Raw genomic sequence first — 23,450 nt, 5'->3', positions numbered from 1 at the left:
AGCTGAGCCCAGCTAATCAAAATGCCATGCTCCGCCCACTACAGGTGCCAACTGGGAAGACAGTGTCCATCTCCCACAAGGGCCTCCTCAGCTCCTGCACTAACAAGGCGAAGTCCAGCTACCAAGCAAGCTCCTGATGGATGTTACTTACCCACAGGCTGCACATGCTGTTGACCTGGGTTGAGCTCTCTGAGCCTCTGTGGCTTCCAAGTGCCGCCTGATGCACCACTCACTCTCTCTCAAATTATTTCTGTTACATTTAATTTGTTGAAAGTATTTTAAAACACATTTTAGGAATAGATGTAAACTCTGGATCCCTAGATACTGTCCAATGAAATATCTGGAAAAATGGTGAAGATCCACGCATCACTTGCTGGTGAGGAAATCTGTGGTCAACAATGCAGAATATTCAAGAACTTTCACTTCACTCCAACTGAACCCAACACATCAAAGGATGGGGATGGAATAAAGAAAAATAAGGAAGTGAAGGATACCGAATTGAAGAATAATGTTCTTCAGTTAAAAGAATAAATGTGCGAAAGTGTTAGTGGTCCCGAGTTCTCCTTTGATAACGCACAGGGGAGAGCCATAGTAGAGATCTATGAATCCAGTATGTTAGGAGGTGTGGGCACCCCATGTTTACTGTTCACAGCAACCAGAATTGGGACTCCACCTGAGGGTCCACGACAGGTGAAAGGATACAGGAAATATGTGAGCTGAGTCCTCGTCAACCATGAAGGAGGATGGACTCCTATCATCTGCAAGATGTGAGTGGACTTAGAGGGTGTCATGTGGAGGGACGGATGCCAGCACAGAAGGAAAAATGCCACCTGGTCTCTCGGTGTGTGGAACCTAAAGGAGCTCACAGAGGTGGAGAGTAGAGGGATGGGTGCCCCAGGCTGGCAGAGTGAGGTGAAGAGAGGCTGACAATTTGGTTGAAGAGCAGAGTTACAACTAGATAGGAGAAGTAATCCTGAGGTTCTACTGCGCAGTAGGTGAGCACGGCTTGCAGTAACATATTGCCTATTTCAAAATAGCTAGAAGGAGGACTTTGAATGTCTTACTACCAAGAATTGGTGCGTATTTGAGGTGCTGGGGTGGTGCCGCAGTCTGGCTGGGCACAATTCAGGAGCCACTTGTCAAAAGAAACTAACTTTAGTTTTAGAACTACAAACGCCAAACAAAACAGCTCCTCAGGAAAAAACCCTCAGAGCCCAACTGCCACCACCGGCTTCCCACAAGCCTCTCACCCCCACACAAACCTCACCACCTCCCACAATCCTCCTGCTCTTGAGGCTGATTGGCTGGGTCATGTGGGCGGAGCCAAAGAAGTCCCCCAATGAGCAGCTCCATGGAGGAGCCAATCAGCTAGATGTTGCTGGGGCCGCTGTGAGCCAATCATCAGCCGACAGCTGGAAGTTTGCTGGCAGCTGGAAGTTTGCTGGGGCCCCTTTGGCTGTGGCTCTCAACATCTCCCCCTCTCTGTTTAAACAACAAGCATGTGGCTTGGGGACCGTGCCTGCCTTAGGTTGTCCAATACTACATATGGTCCTTACCCATCTTTGGATGAGCTGACCTCAGGGCGTCAGCCTCCTGTCTTAGGTTGGTACCATTGTAATTGGATCTTACCCGTCATTGACTACCGGTCCAGTATACAGCCACACCTGTGGAGAGGTCTTTGTCAGGACAAGCAGAAGGGAGGAAGATACACCAAGCCAACTGATGGCTCTTGTTGGAAAAATTGTACCACCAATGACATCATCAGCAAAAATACCCCAACACTACCACAAGTCGCTGCACCAACAGATAGTTCACAATGCATAGTCTAGGCAAGTCTAGGCAAGTTCTGCAAGTTCTGCACATAGTCTAGGCAAGTTCTGCAAGCAGTTCAGTGATGGCTATTGCAGAAGCTGTAGATTAGTTTTATCTTTGTCTTCACCGGCACTGGGATGAAGATAGGAATTCTGGCAATAATGGCTAAAGAAAAAATTATGTAACATTCCAGAAGGCACTAAAAGAAAACAATTTTCTTAACAATTTACATTGTCTTCACCGGCACTGGGATGAAGATAGGAATTCTGGCAATAATGGCTAAAGAAAAAATTATGTAACATTCCAGAAGGCACTAAAAGAAAACAATTTTCTTAACAATTTACATTATCTTGAAGAGAATTATTAAATATGATGAAAAGGAAAGGTGAAAGTAAACAAACAGATCTGTTAACCTTCTTTTTTGTTTACATATTAAAACAATTCTTAACAGTTATTTACCCAATTTAAATTAAACCATTTAAATCACATGAATAAAAAAAATATTTGGATCCATTTTTTCATGAGCACTCATCATATATGATATATGGACATACATACATTCAAACATATAACACAAAACACAAGTGTGCACGCATAATATAATACATACAACACATAACATAATAGTAAAGGCCTTATAACTTTTTACAGGTGAAATCTCCATTGCAATGTTTAAAACTCTATAGTCAAAAAAAAATAGAACTGATCAGCAAAATATTAACCTAGGTCTGTATGAGCTCAAAAAACAAAATAGAACTTCATGATATGGGAAAGGGCAATAATAAAATAGATATTGAAAAAAGCATCCTGGTTCTGTCGCAGATGTAAGGATAGCCAAATTGGAGTTTTGGATTTCAGCTGTTATGGATTTGAGCCAAATCATCTTCTTTTTGGTCTGTAGAAACCGCTTTAGTTAATCTCTCTGGAATCCAAATCGGCTGCTGTTCTCCCTGTGGAAATACATAAACAGGCCCCCGACTCCAGACAATCACTGGGTCAGGACTTTAGTTAATCTCTCCGGAATCCAAATTGGCTGCTGTTCTTCCTGTGGAAACACACAAACAGACCCCCGACTCCAGACAATTACTGGGTCAGGACCTTTCCATTGTCCTGTTAGAATATCTTTCCAAAGTACCTTGGGCTTATGTATATTTTTTGGACACATATGCCTTTCTGCAGCACTAAGTCCTGATGAATCCAAATTTAAAAAGTTTAGAGTAAAAAGGGTTATTTTAAGTTTAATTTGGGGAATATATACCCCTTCCCAATTCCATCTTTTTGCTTTAATAAGTACATTTTAATAGTTTTATGAGCTCTTTCAACAATGCCTTGTCCCTGTGGATTGTATGGGATTCCTGTTATATGAGTAATGCCAAATGATGAGCAAAATTGTTTAAAAGAGGTAGAAGTATAACCAGGGGCATTATCTGTTTTTAACTGTTTAGGAACGCCCACAGTGGCAAAATTTTGTAAGCAATGAGCTATAACATCTTTAGTTTTTTCTCCGGCATGAAGGGAGCCCATCAAAAATCCAGAAGAAGTATCAACTGTAACATGCAAATATTTTAATTTTCCAAATTCTGGCAAGTGTGTGACGTCCATCTGCCAAATATGGTTAGGTATCAATCCTCTAGGATTGACTCCAAGATTAACTTGTGGTAAAAAGGTCACACAATTTTGACATTGTTTTATTATTTGTCTAGCTTGTTCTTTAGTTATTTTAAAATGCTTTTGTAAAGTATTAGCATTGACATAGAACCTTTTATGAAAATTTATAGCTTCTTCTAGTGTAGAGAAAATATGTATGTCATGTATAGTTTTATCTGCTAAATCATTGCCCAAACTAAGGGCTCCAGGCAATCCTGTATGTGCCCTGATATGTCCTATAAAGAATGGATCTTTTCTGTCCCAGATTAAACTTTGTATAGTGGAAAACAAAGAGAAAACAGTAGAAGAAGGGGAAATCCTACCAGCATCTTCAAGGGATACTATAGCATTAACTATATACTGACTATCAGAAAATAAATTAAATACAGAATCTTTAAACATCACAAAAGCTTGTAATACTGCATTAAGCTCTACCTTTTGAGCTGATTGTTTGGGTACTAAAAATGTAAAAGTTTGATCAGGTGTAACTATTGCTGCTGTACCATTATTTGACCCATCAGTGAATATATTTGGAACATTCATGATAGGTGTTTTTCGTGTCATTTGTGGAAAAATTACAGGATGCAATGACCAAAAAGACAATAAAGGATTAGATGGTAAGTGGTTATCAAATTAAACATTAGATTTGCACATGATTATTGCCCAAGTATTTAACTCATTAGCTAATTCATCAATTTGATTCATAGTATATGAAGTAATAATTTTATTGGGAGAAATTCCAAATACTCCCTTTGCTGTTTTTATTCCTTAGAGTATTAATTGTCCTACAGCCTCAGGATACCTAGTAAGAATAGTGTTAGGAGAATAAGATAAATGTATCAATAATAATGGACCTTCTTGCCAAAATACTCCTGTAGGAATATTTTTTGTTGGCAGTACAATAAATAATAAAGGCAAACTTATATCAATTCTATCCAAATGCATATTTTCCATATATGTTTCAATGATTTTTAATGCCTTTCTTGCTTCAGGCGTTAACATTCGGGGTGAGTTTGGATCTGATGGACCTTTTAGGATATCAAATAAATGTCCTAATTCTCCTGTTGGAATACCTAGATAAGGCCTTACCCAATTTATATCTCCTAATAACTTTTGAAAGTCATTAAGTGATTTGAGTTGATCTACTCGTATTTGAATTTTTGGTGGACAGACCATGGTTGAGGATAATAGAACTCCTAAATAATTAATTGGAAAATTTAATTGTACTTTATCTATTGCTATCTCTAGATTATAATTTTTTAATAAATTTGTGAGTGTGGCATAACATTCTAGCAATGTGTTTTTAGCTTTGTGTGCTAATAATACATCATCCATATAGTGAAATATTTGTAGTTCAGGATTTTGATTTCTAAGTGGCTGGATTACTTTGTTAACATAAATTTGACACATACTTGGGCTGTTAGCCATCCCTTGAAAGAGTACTTTCCATTCATATCTCTGATCAGGACCTTCATGATTCAGTGCAGGGATAGTAAATGCAAAATGTGGACTATCCTCAGGATGAATTGGAATTGAAAAAAAACAATCTTTAATATCTATAACTAAAACATACCAAGTTTTTGGCAAAGCAGACAATTGAGGAATCCCCGATTGAGCAGGTCCCATAATGACCATTTCATTATTAATGGCTCTTAAGTCTTGCAATAATCTCCATTTACCAGATTTCTTTTTGATGACAAAAATGGGAGTATTATGGGGAGATACAGAAGGTTGTATATGTCCTTCTGCTAATTGTTGTTTGACCAGATCATGGGCTACTTGTATCTTTTCTTTAGTCAAGGGCCACTGAGGAACCCATACTGGTCTTTCTGATTTCCATGTAATTTTTATTGTCTCAGTGGCCCTTTGTGAAAATCCAACCCATGTCTGTCTGTTCCTTGATCTATTTGTATTATGCTGCTATACCTTGTTCTTGTTTTTCTAATCTTTTTCCTTTCCTAAAACCTTGTATAGCCATAATAGTGGGTGCATTTTGATTGATGTTATTTGTTAATGTCAAACCTAATTGATCTAAGACATCTCGTCCCCATAAATTTACGGGAAGATGATCCAATACATATGGCTGTATAGTTCCTTCACATCCTTCAGGATCCTTCCAATCTAATACCATTGCACTTCTATGGGGATTAGTCACCACTCCTAGGCCTCGAAGCGTTTGAGTGGCTTGTTGTAATGGCCAATGTTTTGGCCATTCTTGATGAGAGATGATGCTAAGGTCTGCACCTGTATCCAGTAGCCCATTAAATTCATGTCCTTGAATATTTAGTTTTAGCATGGGGCAAGAATCTAAATTTAAAGAAAGCATAGCCCAATCTACACCTGTGGAGCCTAATCCCTTGGAACCTCTTTCTACAGCATGACTGGAAAATTTATCATGTAGGCTTGGTATTATTAGTAACTGTGCTATTCTATCTCCTGGTGAAATTACTGATATACCCTTTGGAGAACTGGCTATAATTTTTATTTCACCTTCATAATCGGGATCAATTTCCCCAGGACTTATCAAAAGTCCTTTTAGAGTAGAAGAGCTGTGTCCCAATAATAAGCCTACTGTTCCTTTGGGAAGAGGTCCTTTTACCCCTGTGGGAATGATTTGAACTCCCATCTCTGGAGTTAGTACTGATCTGGCGGAGGCGCAGATTTCCAACCCTGCGCTCCCTCTGGTTTGTCTGATGAGGGATCTGATGGACAATGTGTCCTGGGCACTACCCTGATGGGGTTGCTGGGTTCCTCCAGTGCTCCATATATTTGTGGTTTCGGGCCCAAGAGCATTGGGGCCCACTGTCCATTTTTTGGCAATGGAGCCTGATGCCTTTGTCCATGATATTGTGGATAAGCACCTTGTCCTTGTTTGTTATTTGATAATGGAGTACCTTCTATGGTGGTTTGAGAATGGCATTCATTAGCCCAATGTAATGGAGTACCCTCTATGGTGGTTTGAGAATGGCATTCATTAGCCCAATGTCTCCCTCTACGGCATCATGGGCAAATACCCGGTATTCTACTCCTTTGATACCTAGTTTTGTTAAACCCTCCTCCTATGGGGCAATTCCTTTTAAAATGTCCTGTTTGTTGACAATTGTAGCATGTTCTTGGCCTGGTATATAAAGCCTGTTTTACTGCAGCTGCCACAATTTGCCCTTGTTCATTAATGTCTCTGGCATCTAAAGCCTGTTTTTTTACTGCAGCTGCCATGACTTGCTCTTGTTCATTAATGTCTCTACATAATTTAATATATGTGTTTAAATCTTCCTGTTTCCATGGTCTAATGATATCTCTGCACCAACGATTCACTTGGTCATAAGCCAGTTGTTTTATTAATGGCACTGCTTGTTCTGTATTCCCAAAAAACTCTGGTAGCTGTTTGAATAAGCCTATCTACAAATTCAGCGTAAGTTCATTAGCTCCTTGTATTATCTTAGATAATTAACCTTGTAAACCTCCATGTCCTTGTAAAGTCTTCCATGCCTTAACTGCATCTACAGCAATTTGTAAATATACACCAGGATCATATGCAATTTGTTGCTGCCGATCCTCATAAGGTCCCTTTCCTAACAACATATCTAGATTTCTCTGAGAATAACCAGCTGCTGCATTTCGCCTAGCCGTCTTCTTGCAAAATTCCTCATTGGCAACCTTCCATAACAGGTATTGTCCTCCATTTAGCACAACTTTACAAATATTAGCCCAATCTGCTGACGTCATGTTTAAGTTGGTAATGGATTCGACCAAGCTTACAGTGAAGGGTGCTTGAGGACCATAGGTTGTTACAGCCTCTTTTAGCTCCTTCACTGTTTTGAAATTTAAACCCTGGTAAATTTGCTGCCCTCCTACCTCAAATACAGGGCATACTTGAGATCCTGTCTCAGGATCCCAACTATCAACTGTGGGGGTTGGGAGCCTCCTAGCATATGGAGGTGGTGCTGTTGATTGGACACTTATGCCCTCTGGTGATAGAATGCTGTTAGTAGCAGTCTCCTGTAGAGGTGGTGCTGTTGGTTGGACACTTACGCTCTCTGATAGAAAGGTGTTATTAGCAGTCTCCTGTTGTAACTTTTCCCCTGATGGCTTTTTCTGCTCTAAACTTCCTTCCTCTGTCTCACTAGCTTGAAAGACCTTCTCTTTTACTTGAATCTTTTCCTCTTTCTGACTAACTTGAGAGACCTTCTCTTTTACTTGAATCAATATGTCTTCTCCTTCCTCTACCTCTGTCTGAACTGAAGGCTTTGGACTAAGCAAACCAGATACGAACGTCCACAATGGCAATGTGCCAACTGGCAGAGTCCCTGGGTTGTTCTTCTCTATTCTTTTTAAATCTTCACCATGATGGTTCCATTGTGATATATCTAACAACTCCTCCTTAAAAAGCCATGGGCTACATTTTTGTATTGTATCAACGTATGCCCTGACTGTTCTTGATTTTACTGAGATGCCTCCTTCCTCTAACAATTTACTTAACAGTCTTTCGGTTTGTTTTTTACTAATTGCTGATCCCGTATTTCTGCTATAATACAACCCAACAAGATGACGCCAAACAAAACCGAGACAGAATGAAATAAAAATGGAACCACACAAAATCATTATATCAGCCTTTCTATCCTCCTGACATGTGCATCCGTCCTTTCTCCCTATCTGTTCCTCAGACGCAAATAGTTTTTCCTCAGATGTGAGCAGTTTTTCTTCCGTCTCACTCATCTCCAGGGACAGGCAAGTTAAAACAAAAATGAAGCAAAACAAAAGAGGAAACTTAGAATGGCTACCCATCCTCTCGCCCTGCCCTCGGGGCGAGCAGTTTACTTACCCTCAGTCGCTCCCCGTATGGGCCACCAAATGCCACAGTCTGGCTGGGCACAATTCAGGAGCCACTTGTCAAAAGAAACTAACTTTAGTTTTAGAACTACAAATGCCAAACAAAACAGCTCCTCAAGAAAAAACCCTCAGAGCCCAACTGCCACCACCGGCTTCCCACAAGCCTCTCACCCCCACACAAACCTCCCCACCTCCCACAATCCTCTTGCTCTTGAGGCTGATTGGCTGGGTCGTGTGGGCGGAGCCAAAGAAGTCCCCCAATGAGCAGCTCCGTGGAGGAGCCAATCAGCTAGATGTTGCTGGGGCCGCTGTGAGCCAATCATCAGCTGGCAGTCTGAAGGGCAGGGAAACAGCCCAATGAACATCACCGCAGAGGAGCCAATCAGCTAGATGTTGCTGGGGCCGCTGTGAGCCAATCATCAGCTGGCAGTCTGAAGGGCAGGGAAACAGCCCAATGAACATCACCTGAGAGGAGCCAATCAGCTAGATGTTGCTGGGGCTGCTGTGAGCCAATCATCAGCTGGCAGCTGGAAGTTTGCTGGGGCCCCTTTGGCTGTGGCTCTCAACAGGTATTCCTGGCCTGCAGACTATCCCTGGGAGAACTACAGTCCTTCCACCTTTGTAGTGTGGCCCACCCAGAGATACTGTCTCAGAAGCCAGTCCAGCTCAGCCATGTCCTCAACACCCAACCAGACAACAAAGCCCAAGTTTCAGGGGCTTCTAAGCATGCAAGCAGCAGTGTCTTCCTTGAATCATTCTTTTTGGAGAAACTATAGTTCCAATAGTCAACAGAGCCCCCAAAGCAAGCTGTTGCTGAGTCCAGATGGATATGAATGTAGCAGATGACTCTAGGTTAAGATGACATTATAAGGTAAAACTTGCTGCCTTCTTCTCTGGCCCATGGATGGGGACATGACTTTGAAGGGGACAATGTAAATGAGGCCTTGATGAGTAAGCATCATTAATTTCATGGGAAATTCTCCTCTGCTAATGAAAACTGTCATGCTTTTTTGTCATTTAATTCTTTATTTGGCATATTATAATTACACGTAATAGTGGAATATACTTTGTGGCACATTATACAAGCACATAACATTATTTCATTCCCCAGTATCTCTATTTTCTTCCTCCCTCCCCCTGATCCCCTTTCTCTACTGGTCTCCTTTATAATTTTATGAGCTCCTTCTGCCTTTTGTTTTTCTTTTCTCTCTAGCTTCCACATGTGAGAGGAAACATATGGCCCTTTGATTTTTTTGAGCCTGGCTTATTTTGCTTAACATAATCCTCCCAAGTTCTATTCATATTCATGTAAATGATATAATTTATTCTTCTTTATGACTGAGTAAAATTCCACTCTGTATGTATCCCACATTTTCTTTATTCATTTGTCTGCTGACAGACACCTAGGCTAGTTCCATAACTTGGCTATTGTAAATTATGCTGCTATCAACATGGGTATGCATGTAACACTACAGTATGCTGATTCTAGTCCTTTTGGATAAATACTGAGGAGTGGTAGAGTTGGATAATATGGTAGTTACATTCCCAGTCTTTTGAGGAAACTCCATGCTGATTTCCATAGTGATTGTTCTAATCCTACCAACAGTGTATAAGTATTCCTGCCCCCCCATATCCTTGCCAGCATTTATTATTATTTGTGTTTTTAATGATTGATATTCTAAATAAACCTCCTACACTTTGAATACCCTACAGAACTATACTCAATCACTAACAGTTCACATCAATAGGAAAACAAAATCTCCTTGGACTGCCATAAAACATCATGAAAAATCAATCAAAAATTCATATATATGTATTTTAACATTTTCTAAAATTTTTGCTATAAATTCTATAATGCATATTGTTCTAACATTCTTTAAGAGGATATGTGTAACAAATTTAAAAAACTATGAAGACCCTACAAATTATTGGACCTAATTATTGGCGAAGTGAGGCTAGAAACACCTCAGAGGGAAGTTAGAACTTAGGTTCAAAGTCAAAAATCATCAAAGAGAAGAGAAGCTATTGGAGTGGAGAAGCACAACTAATACAAAAGAAAAGACAACATGCTAATTTTAAGAAAAAAAAAACTAAAATTTTCTTCTCCCTTCACCGAATGCCTGTAAGAACAAGGAAACATCTGGTTCACAAGTATTTAAGCTAAGGTTAAATTACCAGCAGTTGCCAAGAAACTTAAAGATCTCAGTAGGTTATATATTACAAGAAATTCTAGATTTCTTCAAGTTGCAAGAGAAAGATGCTAAAGAGCAACATGAGATTATATTTATGAAACTCATTGGCAAAGGTACGTATGTAAATAAAATTAGTACTCATAGGTTTCCACATTCACAGATTCAACCAACCAGAGCTCAAAAATATTTGGAAAAAAATAGTGTTTGTCCTGAACAAATACAGACTTTTTCCTTGTCATTGTTTCTTAAACAATATAGTAATGACAACTATTTACACAGAATTTGTTATATTAGCTATTGTTTATAATCTAGAGATGATTTAAAAGTAAAATGAGAATGTCCATAGGTTATATGTAAATACCATATAGAAATTTCTTAAATGCCATTCTGTCTAAAACAAGAGGAAAAGATAAAGGAGGGGAGAAGGGCAATGAGGAGGAGAGGGAAAAGACAAAAATAGAAGACAAATTTTAAGTAGACTCACCTCCAACCACTTTGGCTTCTTGTAGTATTTGATTGAATTGATTCAGAGACAGAATCTTGGCTTCTTAGGAGATGAGAAACTGAAGGTGGTATTTGGCTTTCAAGGAAATAGCTCTTGTTAAATATAAATAATTTGTTTCAAATCAATAAATGTAAAATATACACAGAAAAATGGCATCAGACACACATTTATTGGCTTATATTTTTTCTCCATACCCTATATTCATTTTGTTGTTGTTGTTAAAGGAGTCAACTCTGGATTTATAGCTTCCCAGGCCCATCTCAAAAGAATAAGAACATAGACAAAAGTAAATTGGTAGCATTTTTCAAAATAATTATTTCATATTTATTTAACTTAGGAAATGTAAAAACTTGAAGATAAAGGCCTCTTCAATAGCACTTTACTGTTGAATTTGCCATAGCCTGCCCTATTGATTTTTATAGATGTCTTTCTTCCTCTTTGTATTTAAGCAAATATAATAAATTCTAATATAGAATCTTATACATAAAAATTCTAATATTGTATCTTGTACTTTATAACATAAATGCAGTCTACCCCATTTTTTATTCTATACTGCAGCAGGAAATACATCATAACCCATAACAGATACATACATAATGTGTTTTGAGAGAGATGAATAGAGGCAGACCAATAGTGGGTAAGAGAACATAACAAAATTTCACCATCATATCTTATCCTTATTATGTAGGACACATACTAGTATTTTCTATTATACTCTGGTCTCTTCTATTCCTTCCTTCCTCCCTCCCTCCCTCCCTTCCTTCCTTCCTTCCTTTCTTCCTTCCTTCCTTCCTTCCTTCCTTCCTTCCTTCCTTCCTTCCTTCCTTCCTTCCTTCTTTAGACTGGTTATATCCCAGCCCAACTACTGAGTCAAGACAAAAATTTGGAACACACTGATGTAGTCCTTTCTTTTATCCAGTGTAAGAATCTTATTATATCTGTGACAAATAGTAATCCTAGTCAGAGCTTGAATGGTTTAGTAACTGAGGAAAATGCACATTTCCTTATGAAGTAGTTCATACTTGCTATTTTTCAAGTCAACATTCATGCTACTTATAAAAAATATTTTAAGTGGTGGTGAACTTTTAAATGTTTTCCATATTTATATTGGTGCATTATAGTTGTACATAACGGTGGGACATGTTGTTACATATTTATAGTATATACAATATAACATATAATTTGGCCAATATCATTCTCCAGTCCTTCCCCTTTCCCTGCCCTCCTTTTCCTCCATGGTCCCTTTCCTCTTCTCTACTGATCTCCCTTTGATTTTTATAAGATTCTATCCCACACCACACACACCCTTTATTTTCCTTTTTTCCTCTTTAGCTTCCACATGAGAGAAGAGATGTGACCCTTGACATTTTGAGTTTGGCTTATTTGGCTTAACAGATTGCTTTGAAGTTCCATTCATTTTCCTACAAATGGCATAATTTCATTTTTATTTATGGCTGAATAAAACTCCATTATGTATATACATCACATTTTCTTTATCCATTCATCCAGTAATGGACACCTAGGTGGGTTCCATAGTTTGGCTATTGTGAACTGTGCTTCTATAAAAATGGTTATACATGTTTCACTACAGTATGGTAACTGTAATTCTTCAGGATGAATACTAAGAAATGGTTTAGCTCAGTTATATGATGGTTCCATTCCCAGTAGGAATGGTGGAGAATTTTTTTAAATGGTAGGTGATGACCAGATAAATGCTGACTTGTGCCTACCCATTTGAATTTCTAATTTTCTATCCATAAAAATGGGAATAATAGGAACTTTATACCTCAAATTCCTCTAACATGGAAGAAAAAATAATATTAGAACTACATTAATGTCTCTGGGAAAAAACTAAAAGAAATTAACAATACGAGTATTGCTATATATAAAGATCTTTTAAAATTGTAGTTGCATAATATGATATTAATAATTTTAAGTAACTCCCAAACTTAAATGTATACAGTCATCATGCACCAAATACACTTCCAAATATCTGCCTGCCCATGCCTTCATCCAGAGGGAAGTACAAACACATCTCCCAGTACTCACAACGATAGCTAATTGGTTCAGAAGTGAGAAGCCTACACATAAAGCTAAGTCAGGATTTTAGTGGTCTCACTTAAATAACAAAAAGAACCAAAGCCTCCCTTTCCCTAGAATTTAATAAAGAGATACAGAAGGCAGTCAACCAATGACCTTTGAGAGCTAGAACTATAAGATTATGTAGCTGGGTGCATGCCTGAAATCCCAGAAGCTTGGGAGGCTGAGGCAGAAGGATCGCGAGTTCAAAGCCAGCCTCAGCAAAAGTGAGGCACTAAGCAACTCAGTGAGACCCTGTCTATAAATAAAATACAAAATAGGGCTGGGGATGTGGCTCAATGGATGAATGTCCCTGAATTCACTCCCCAGTACCCCCAACCCTCCAAAAATGATTATGTAAACTCTTAGCAATGGCAACTTAGCTCATGTGATAGTTGAAGCTATAAAGGAAGCAAACTGGATGGGAGTGCTTTAGTCCAATTAGTTTGCTATAACAAAATACCTTTACTGGATATGTTAGAAATAATAGAAGTTTACTTTTTAATACTTATGGAGGTTGGGATGCCTTATTAAATCACTAACAGTTTAGGTATCTAACAAAAGCTCACTCTCTACTTCACAGATGGCACATCTTACATGACAGAAGAAGCAAAAAACTCCCTCAGATACATGCACAGTGTGTGTCACAAATCCCATCCCTGAGGGCAGAACTTTCATGATTTAATCACCTCCTGCAGGTCCCATCTTTTAAACTACTATCACATTGTTGATTAAGTTTCAACATATGAATTTTCAGGCCATAGAAGAAAGTAAAGAATCAGCAAATGAAGAAAGGCAAAAAAATTCCATAAAAAGAGAAAGAAGAAATTAGAACAAAGCACCAGAAATTCCTGGGCTCCTCCCCTACCTAAAGTCTAATTTTTTTCCACATTTTTCCTGTGTTCCATGCATACTTATCCCTGTTCCTGAGGCAACTTGAGTTCCTCATTCTTTACTACAGATCACAAAATCTATATCTGTTTGAAAAAGAAAAAAAAATCTTTGCAATGTAGGTTACTACTTCATTAGAACAAATCTAAGATACTCCATTTTAATACTAAGCAACCCTTGTAGACAGAAATTCATATTCTTGTTCCAGAGTATTCAGGAAAAGCCAAGAAATCTCTGCATTTGTATAGTAAAAGAAGATAAAAAAATTTCCACTCTCATTATAAAGAAAATTTCCAATCTTCTACAATCCCAGTTCTTGTTTACTGAAATATTTCACCTTACTCATTTTCTTACCTGTTGGTATCAGAGGAAAATCATAACTATCAGAAGCAATACTAATACCAGGATCATTTTAAGTGGATTAGATGTTAAGGACTAACTATTCTTCTTCTTCTGATTGAACAAAGGTACAGGCAAACAGCCTACATTGAATATTCCAATAAATTAGTCCATAACAGAAAAGCAATCAGATCTACTTATAGAATGATTACTAATATATAATGCACCAATTTAATTTCTACTTCTATATTTTAACGTACCTATTATAGATATATTTCTATGCCCTTGAATTGGTTTTTGTATTCTTTTTAAAATCCTAAATAGCCTCCTTTGTCTCTCTAAAAAGTAATTTTTGTTCTACCTTAACATTGCTTTCCTCCTGTTTGGAATTAATTCCCATTCTTCTCTCATTCCACTTTTTGTTTTCCTTATTTCTCTCATGTGCCTACCTTCTACCATTTCAACTGTAGAGAATCCATGATGTACAACAGAGATGAGGAAAAATCAAAATTTCAACCATGCTTTTCAAAACCCCAACCATTATCTGGACAGTACCAGCACATCTTTTAGGGTCATAGATCTCCATGTTTAGTTTGACTTAAATTTAATCTAGAATTTTGCTTAACATGCAAGTTCTAAGAACATAAACCCATTCTTATAAAATTTTAATTCAACAGGTATAGTTTGGAGCCCAAACTCTATGATTTCAACAAGCACCCTCAGTGTCTGTAATGATATTTCTTATGGTAATTTTAAGAATGCCTTAGAGAGAAACAATATCTAATCCAAATGAGAAAGAAAAAAAAATCTCTACTTCCTCTAGACAGCATAACTAGGATCTCAAGTCAGGCCAGAATTCACAATGTATAGACTTTAAAACCTATAAAGAAACTCAGAGGAAAAGAGGTCCAAAAAGTTTGTCTATTTCTTCAAAGAGAGTCACTGGAAGAACTCAGATAGGACCCAAGCTTCTTAAATCTCAGTTCAGATCTCTAGCCACTATTGTCTAGCTGCACTACAGGAGAATTCTGAGTCTAAAAACTCTCTGATGAAATATTAAATTATGTGAACTCTTGAGTCAGACTACCTGCATAATAATTATATATTTGAATCACAACTTCAAAATATAAACATGGGCAATTTCTTTAAACTCTTTGTGCCAACATGACACAAACTGAGAGGCAAAATAACATAATTATTAAGACATGAGTTTTAGAGCCAGATTCCTAGGTTTACATCCTGGTTCTACCATTTAATAGATTTCTTGTTTAACCACTTTGTGTCTTAGTTTCTTATAGGAAAAACAGGGACAATAATAACAACTATCTTAGAGAGTTGGTGGAAGAATTAAATGAAGTATGTTAATGTCTAGAAATGTTCACCATAAATAATAGTTATCATTATCTTCATTGTGGATCATACTCATCCCCCGGTTCTCACCATTCTTGCCCTATACTTATATTACCTAATCAGTTAGGAAAACAGAAATGATAGCTGTTAGGAAGCATATGTACTTCTGGAAATATTTTTACTAAATCAATCATGAATATTATTAAAAATAGATCCATTGTTTTCATCTTAAAAAGCATAGAATAACTCAAGCTCCTAAGATATGTGGAATAACACCAGAATGAATGTAAATTTTTATTTTACTCCCACCTCTGCCACTAAATACTTTTGGTTGAGTAAGTTTTATTTTACCCCCTTGACCTAAAAAGAAAAGAAGTAAGACTCAATGTTTCATCTTTCTTAAAGTTTCTTTCAAAAAGTTTCACCTACAAACTACACAAGCTTTATATGGCATATACAAAATAAAGAGGCTTCAAAAATAAACTTGTTCAATACCTGCTGTACTTCAAGTTTCATTTTCATTTAAGTTTCTCTTCATTTTCTTTTATATTAGTCTATTAAGATTCCTTTTGCATTCTAAATTCACAAAGTGAAGTTGTGTAACCAAACCTTTCAAGAAAGAACTTTGTAACTCATATTGTATCAACAACAAAATAAATTCCCAGCATATAATTATGGAAATTATGTTTGAAAACTACACTGAAACCTGATACTGTAAACATTTTAGATATTCCTTTGCTTCTGAGTTTTTACAACAAATCTTATTTTTCCAGCATTGTTCAAAATAAGCTGATTGGGGTGAATATAACCTTGCTTCTTAATATGTGCATATTTTTACATTGTCTATAAAATGTATTTCAGAATCAAGGAAACACCATAATTCTGAGTCAGATCTATAAAGAGGGAAATGGACTACAGCATTAGAAAACTCACAAGTAGGAAATATACAGTACTGAACTAGCCATATGAGAACATGGTCTGTGTCCTACTTCATGACACTATAAAATATAATCACCTGCGTTGGACATTAGTTTGAGACTACCAAAGACTAAATCCTCACTTCATATGAAAACAAATACAATGATAAATTTCCACTCAGTTTTCACAATTTCATCAAATGAAATAAAAGGGTTTTTTTCCATTTTTTTTCTTTTACAACATATTTGCTGTTGTGATTTTTCCACCTATAGCTTCCTAATATATTTCAATCAAATCCAACAAATACTTGCCTATTGCATGGGTGAAAAGGAAAGATACAAACTTAATTAAGATCATTTCCAAATTCCATACCTCAAAATACATATGGACATAAACAGAAATAAGGAATGATGCAAATCAGATTTAGGTAAATATTAACTTCCAAATGTCACTATAAAAATCAAATTTGGAAAACATGAGGTGAGGGACTGCCCCTGCTTTGTTTCTCTACTTTGACTTGAAACTAGATATAGTAGGCCCTTTTGAAAATATTTCTGGTTCTATTCTAAGAACCAAAACAGAGGTTGTGCCACTTTTTCTCAAAACAGAAACACCAGTGCAATTTATATCATAATCATAAGGGTGCTTAAAAGGGCCATTACATCTTTCACTATCCTACGGTCAAAAGAAACAAATTTTTAAAGTGAAAAAATCCTCCCCTGGACCCCCTACCTCGCAGAACTCCTACTTCCAGTTGGACCTGAGTGCCTTAGTGATGCGGTTGTGTGGCACAGGTGTGCAAAAAGTTTGTTCAACTTGCCAACACTTCTCGTCCCCAAAGACTGTTGCCAGATGGGCATGTTTGGGTCTCCCCTTGCGGGGGAGGAGGCGCTGTGCCCCTTAGGTTCTATGGTCTTTAGGTTCCCCAAACCTCCCTGACCCACCGAGGGCTCTGCGGCATTTTGTCACTAGGGTAAATGCAAGGGCTTTTCCTTCTTTTTTTTTTTTTATTCATCTACAATTTTTTCATTTATTTTTTTATTGTTGGTCATTCAAAACATTACATAGTTCTTAATATACCATATTTCACAGTTTGATTCAAGTGGGTTATGAACTCCTATTTTTACCCCGTATACAGATTGCTGTATCACATCAGTTACACTTCCATTGATTTACATATTGCCTTTCTAGTGACTGATGTATTCTGCTGTCTATCCGATTGTCCACTATCCCTCCTCCCCTCCCCTCCCCTCGCCTCCCCTTCTCTCTCTCCACCCCCTCTACTGTAAATCATTTCTTCCACTTGTATAATTTTTCTCCTACCCCTCCATTCCTCTTATATGTAATTGTGTATAACCCTGAGGCTCACCTTCCAATTCCATGCAATTTCCCTTCTCTCTCCCTTTCCCTCCTACCTATCATCCCTGTTTAATGTTAATCTTCTTCTCAAGCTCTTCGTCCCTACCCTGTCCTTGATTACTCCCCTTATATCAAAGAAGACATTTGGCATTTGTTTTTTAAGGATTGGCTAGCTTCGCTTAGCATAATCTGCTCTAATGCCATCCATTATCCTCCAAATTCTATGTTTTTGTCATTTCTTAATGCAGAGTAATACTCCATTGTGTATAAATGCCACATTTTTAATCCATTCATCTATTGAAGGGCTTCTAGGTTGGTTCCACAATCTTGCTATCGTGAATTGTGCTGCTATGAACATCGATGTAGCAGTGTCCCTGTAGCATGCTCTTGTTACGTCTTTAGGGAATAGACCGAGAAGGGGAATAGCTGGGTCAAATGGTAGTTCCATTCCCAGCTTTCCAAAAAATCTCCATACTGCTTTCCAAATTGGCTGCACCAATTTGCAGTCCCACCAACAATGAACAAGTGTACCCATTTCCCCACATCCTCACCAGTACTTGTTGTTGTTGGACTTCATAATGGCTGCCAATCTTACTGGAGTGAGATGGTATCTTAGGGTGGTTTTGATTTGCATTTCTCTGACTGCGAGCGATGTTGAGCATTTTTTCATGTATTTGTTAATTGATTGTATGTCCTCCTCTGAGAAGTGTCTGTTCAGGTCCTTGGCCCATTTGTTGATTGGGTTATTTGTTATCTTATTATGTAATTTTTTGAGTTCTTTGTATACTCTGGATATTAGGGCTCTATCTGAAGTGTGTGGAGTAAAGATTTGTTCCCAGGATGTAGGCTCCCTATTTATCTCTCTTATTGTTTCTTTTGCTGAGAGAAACTTTTTAGTTTAAGTAAGTCCCATTTGTTGATTCTAGTTGTTAACTCTTGCACTATGGGTGTCCTATTGAGGAATTTGGAGCCCGACCCCACAGTATGTAGATCATAGCCAACTTTTTCTTCTATCAGATGCCGTGTCTCTGATTTAATATCGAGCTCCTTGATCCATTTTGAGTTAACTTTTGTGCATGGCGAGAGAAAGGGATTCAGTTTCATTTTGATGCAAATGGATTTCCAGTTTTCCCAGCACCATTTGTTGAAGATGCTATCTTTCCTCCATTGCATGCTTTTAGCCCCTTTATCAAATATAAGATAGTTGTAGTTTTGTGGATTGGTTACTGTGTCTTCTATTCTGTACCATTGGTCCACCCGCCTGTTTTGGTACCAGTACCATGCTGTTTTTGTTACTATTGCTCTGTAGTATAGTTTGAAGTCTGGTATCGCTATACCGCCTGATTCACACTTCCTGCTTAGTATTGTTTTTGCTATTCTGGGTCATTTATTATTCCATATGAATTTCCTGATTGTTTTATCTATTTCTACAAGAAATGCTGTTGGGATTTTGATTGGGATAGCATTGAACTTATAGAGAACCTTTGGTAATATCGCCATTTTGATGATGTTAGTTCTGCCTATCCATGAACAGGGTATATTTTTTCATCTTCTGAGGTCTTCTTCTATATCTCTCTTTAGGGTTCTGTAGTTTTCATTGTATAGGTCTTTCACCTCTTTTGTTAGGTTGATTCCCAAGTATTTTATTTTTGGGGGGGATATTGTGAATGGAGTAGTTGTCCTCATTTCTGTTTCAGAGGATTTGTCGCTGATATACAGGAATGCATTTGATTTATGCGTGTTGATTTTATATCCTGCCACTTTGCTGAATTCATTTATTAGCTCTAATAGTTTCTTTGTAGACCCTTTTGGGTCTGTTAGGTATAGAATCATATCATCTGCAAATAGTGATAATTTAAGTTCTTCTTTTCCTATTTTTATGCCTTTAATTTCTTTCGTCTGTCTAATTGCTCTGGCCAGTGTTTCGAGGACTATGTTGAACAGAAGTGGTGAGAGAGGGCATCCCTGTCTTGTACCAGATCTTAGAGGGAATGCCTTCAATTTTTCTCCATTCAGAATGATGCCGGCCTGTGGCTTATCATAGATTGCTTTTACAATGTTGAGGTATGATCCTGTTATCCCTAATTTTTCTAGAGTTTTGAACATAAAGGGATGCTGTACTTTGTCGAATGCTTTTTCTGCATCTATCGAGATGATCATATGGTTCTTATTTTTAAGTCTATTGATGTGGTGAATAACATTTATTGATTTCCATATATTGAACCAGCCTTGCATCCCAGGGATGAATCCTACTTGATCATGGTGTATAATTTTTTTGATATGTTTTTGAATCCGATTCGCCAGAATTTTATTGAGGATTTTTGCATCTAGGTTCATTAGAGATATTGGTCTGTAGTTTTCTTTCTTTGAAGTGTCTCTGTCTGGTTTAGGCATCAGGGTGATGTTGGCCTCGTAGAATGTATTTGGAAGTTCTCCCTCTTTTTCTATTTCCTGAAATAGCTTGAAAAGTATTGGTGTTAGTTCCTCTTTAAAGGTTTTGTAAAACTCTGCTGTATACCCGTCCGGTCCTGGGCTTTTCTTAGTTGGTAGTCTTTTGATGGTTTCTTCTATTTCCTCTATTGTTATTGGTCTGTTTAGGTTGTCTATATCTTCCTGACTCAATCTGGGCAGATCATATGACTTAAGAAATTTATCGATGCCTTCACTATCTTCTATTTTATTGGAGTATAAGGATTCAAAATAATTTCTGATTATCTTCTGTATTTCTGAAGTGTCTGTTGTGATATTGCCTTTTTCATCCCGTATGCTAGTAATTTGGGTTCTCTCTCTTCTTCTCTTCGTTAGCATGGCTAAGGGTCTGTCTATTTTATTTATTTTTTCAAAGAACCAACTTTTGGTTTTGTCAATTTTTTCAATTGTTTCTTTTGTTTCAATTTCATTAATTTCAGCTCTGATTTTAATTATTTCTTGCCTTCTACTTCTTTTGCTGTTGTTTTGCTCTTCTTTTTCTAGGGTTTTGAGATGAAATATGAGATCATTTATTTGTTGGTTTTTTCTTCTTTTAAGGAATGCGCTCCAAGCAATGAATTTTCCTCTTAAAACTGCTTTCAATGTGTCCCATAGATTCCGATATGTTGTGTCTGTGATTTCATTTAACTCTAAGAAGTTTTTAATTTCCTCCTTAATGTCTTCTATAACCCATTGATCATTCAGTAACCTATTGTTCATTCTCCACGTGATGCATGTTTTTTCCTTCTTTCTTTTATCGTTGATTTTCAGTTTCATTCCATTATGATCAGATAAGATGCATGGTATTATTTCTACTCCTTTATATTGTCTAAGAGTTGCCCTGTGACATAATATATGATCTATTTTTGTGAAGGATCCATATGCTGCTGAGAAAAAAGTGTAACTACTTGATGTTGGGTGGTATATTCTATGTATGTCAATTAAGTCTAGGTTGTTAATTGTGTTGTTGAGCTCTATAGTTTCCTTATTTAACTTTTGTTTGGAAGATCTGTCCAGTGGTGAGAGAGGTGTGTTGAAGTCTTCCATGATTATTGTATGGTGGTCTATTAGACTCTTGTACTTGAGAAGAGTTTGCTTGATAAACGTAGCTGCACCATTGTTTGGGGCATATATATTTATGATTGTTATGTCTTGTTGGTGTATGGTTCCCTTGAGCAGTATGCAGTGTCCCTCTTTATCCTTTTTGATTAACTTTGGCTTTAAATCTATTTTGTTTGATATGAGTATGGACACTCCTGCTTGTTTCCGCAGTCCATATGAGTGGAATGATTTTTCCCAGCCTTTCACCTTCAGTCTATGTATATCTTTTCCTATCAAATGCGTCTCCTGTAGGCAACATATTGTTGGATCCTGTTTTGTGATCCATTCAACTAGCCTGTGTCTCTTAATTGGTGAGTTTAAGCCATTAACATTTAGGGTTATTATTGAGATATGGTTTGTTCCTCCAGTCATATTTGTTTATTTATGTTACTAAACCTGATTAGTTTTCCTCTTTGATTACTTTCCCCCCTTTACTGTCCTACTTCCCACTGATGGTTTTCAATGTTATTTTCAGTTTCCTCTTCCTGTAATGTTTTGCCAAGGATTTTTTGAAGAGATGGTTTTCTAGCTGCGAATTCTTTTAACTTTTGTTTATCGTGAAAGGTTTTAATTTCATCTTCCATCCTGAAGCTTAATTTCGCTGGATACACGATTCTTGGTTGGAACCCATTTTCTTTCAGTGTTTGAAAAATGTTATTCCAGGATCTTCTAGCTTTCAGAGTCTGTGTTGAGAGATCAGCTGTTATCCTGATTGGTTTACCCCTAAATGTAATCTGCTTTCTTTCTCTTGTAGCTTTTAAAATTCTCTCCTTATTCTGTATGTTGGGCATCTTCATTATAATGTGTCTAGGTGTGGATCTCTTATGATTCTGCACTTTCGGCGTCCTGTAGGCTTCTAGGATATGGGATTCTGTTTCATTCTTCAAGTCTGGGAAGTTTTCTCGTATTATTTAATTGAATAGATTGTTTATTCCTTTGGTTTGGAGCTCTGTGCCTTCCTGTATCCCAATGACTCTTAAGTTTGGTCTTTTAATGTTATCCCATATTTCCTGAATGTTCTGTTCATGGTTTCTTAGCAGTCTTGCTGAGCTGTCTATGTTCTTTTCAAGTTGAAATACTTTGTCTTCATTGTCTGAAGTTCTATCTTCTAAGTGATCTACTCTTCTGGTAGTATTGTCTATTGAGATTTTAAGTTGATTTATTGCTTCCTGTGTTTCTAGGATTTCTATTTGTTTGTTTTTTATTACTTCTATCTCCCTGTGAAATTGATCTTTTACTTCCTGGATTTGTTTCTGTAGTTCCTTGTCAATGTGATCTTTCATTGTCTGATTTTGCTGTCTCATGTCTTCCTTGAGACTCCAGATCATCTGAAGCATGTACATCCTGAACTCTTTATCTGACATTCCATCTGTTGCAGCTATTACCTCTTCTAGAGTTGAGTTGACCTGCATTGCTTGTGGTCCTTTCTTTCCTTGTCTTTTCATATTGCTCACGTTTCTTTCTGCTTGGTGACACTGTTGTGTTTTTGAAATTTTCCCCCTATTTATTTATATTGCTCTTGTATAGTTGGGAGATCTCTCTTGCAGGGCGGGTAGTGGCTGTGCTCCTCCTCTAATTAGGGTGATCTATCTACCACGCTGGTTGGTCGTAGGTCTGCCCACCCTGCGGGAGTGGGTGGCAGCTCTACTCTGCCCCCACTCCAATTGTGGTGACGTAACTACCACGTCCTCGGGTCGTTGGTCCTGATCCGGATGTGGGCAGTAGCTCTGCTCCACCCCTACTCCAATTGGTGTGACGTGTCTACCACGCTGGTCGGCCTCTAAGCCTGTTCCGCCGGAGGGTCTCAGATCTGCCTACCTTGCGGGCTCGGGCGGCAGTTCTGCTCAGCCCCCACTCCCAGTGGGGGTAACTGCCTCTCCAACGGGTCGCTGGGCCTTTTCCGGACACGGGCGGCGGCTCTGCTCAACCCCCACTCCAACCAGTGTGACGTGACTGCC

This window comes from Spermophilus citellus, assembly GCF_964194105.1.
Source record: "Spermophilus citellus genome assembly, chromosome: 17".
In the NCBI taxonomy this organism is placed as follows: Eukaryota; Metazoa; Chordata; class Mammalia; order Rodentia; family Sciuridae; genus Spermophilus; species Spermophilus citellus.
The sequence above is the reverse complement of the archived record's forward strand: the minus strand, read 5'-3'. Positions refer to the sequence as shown.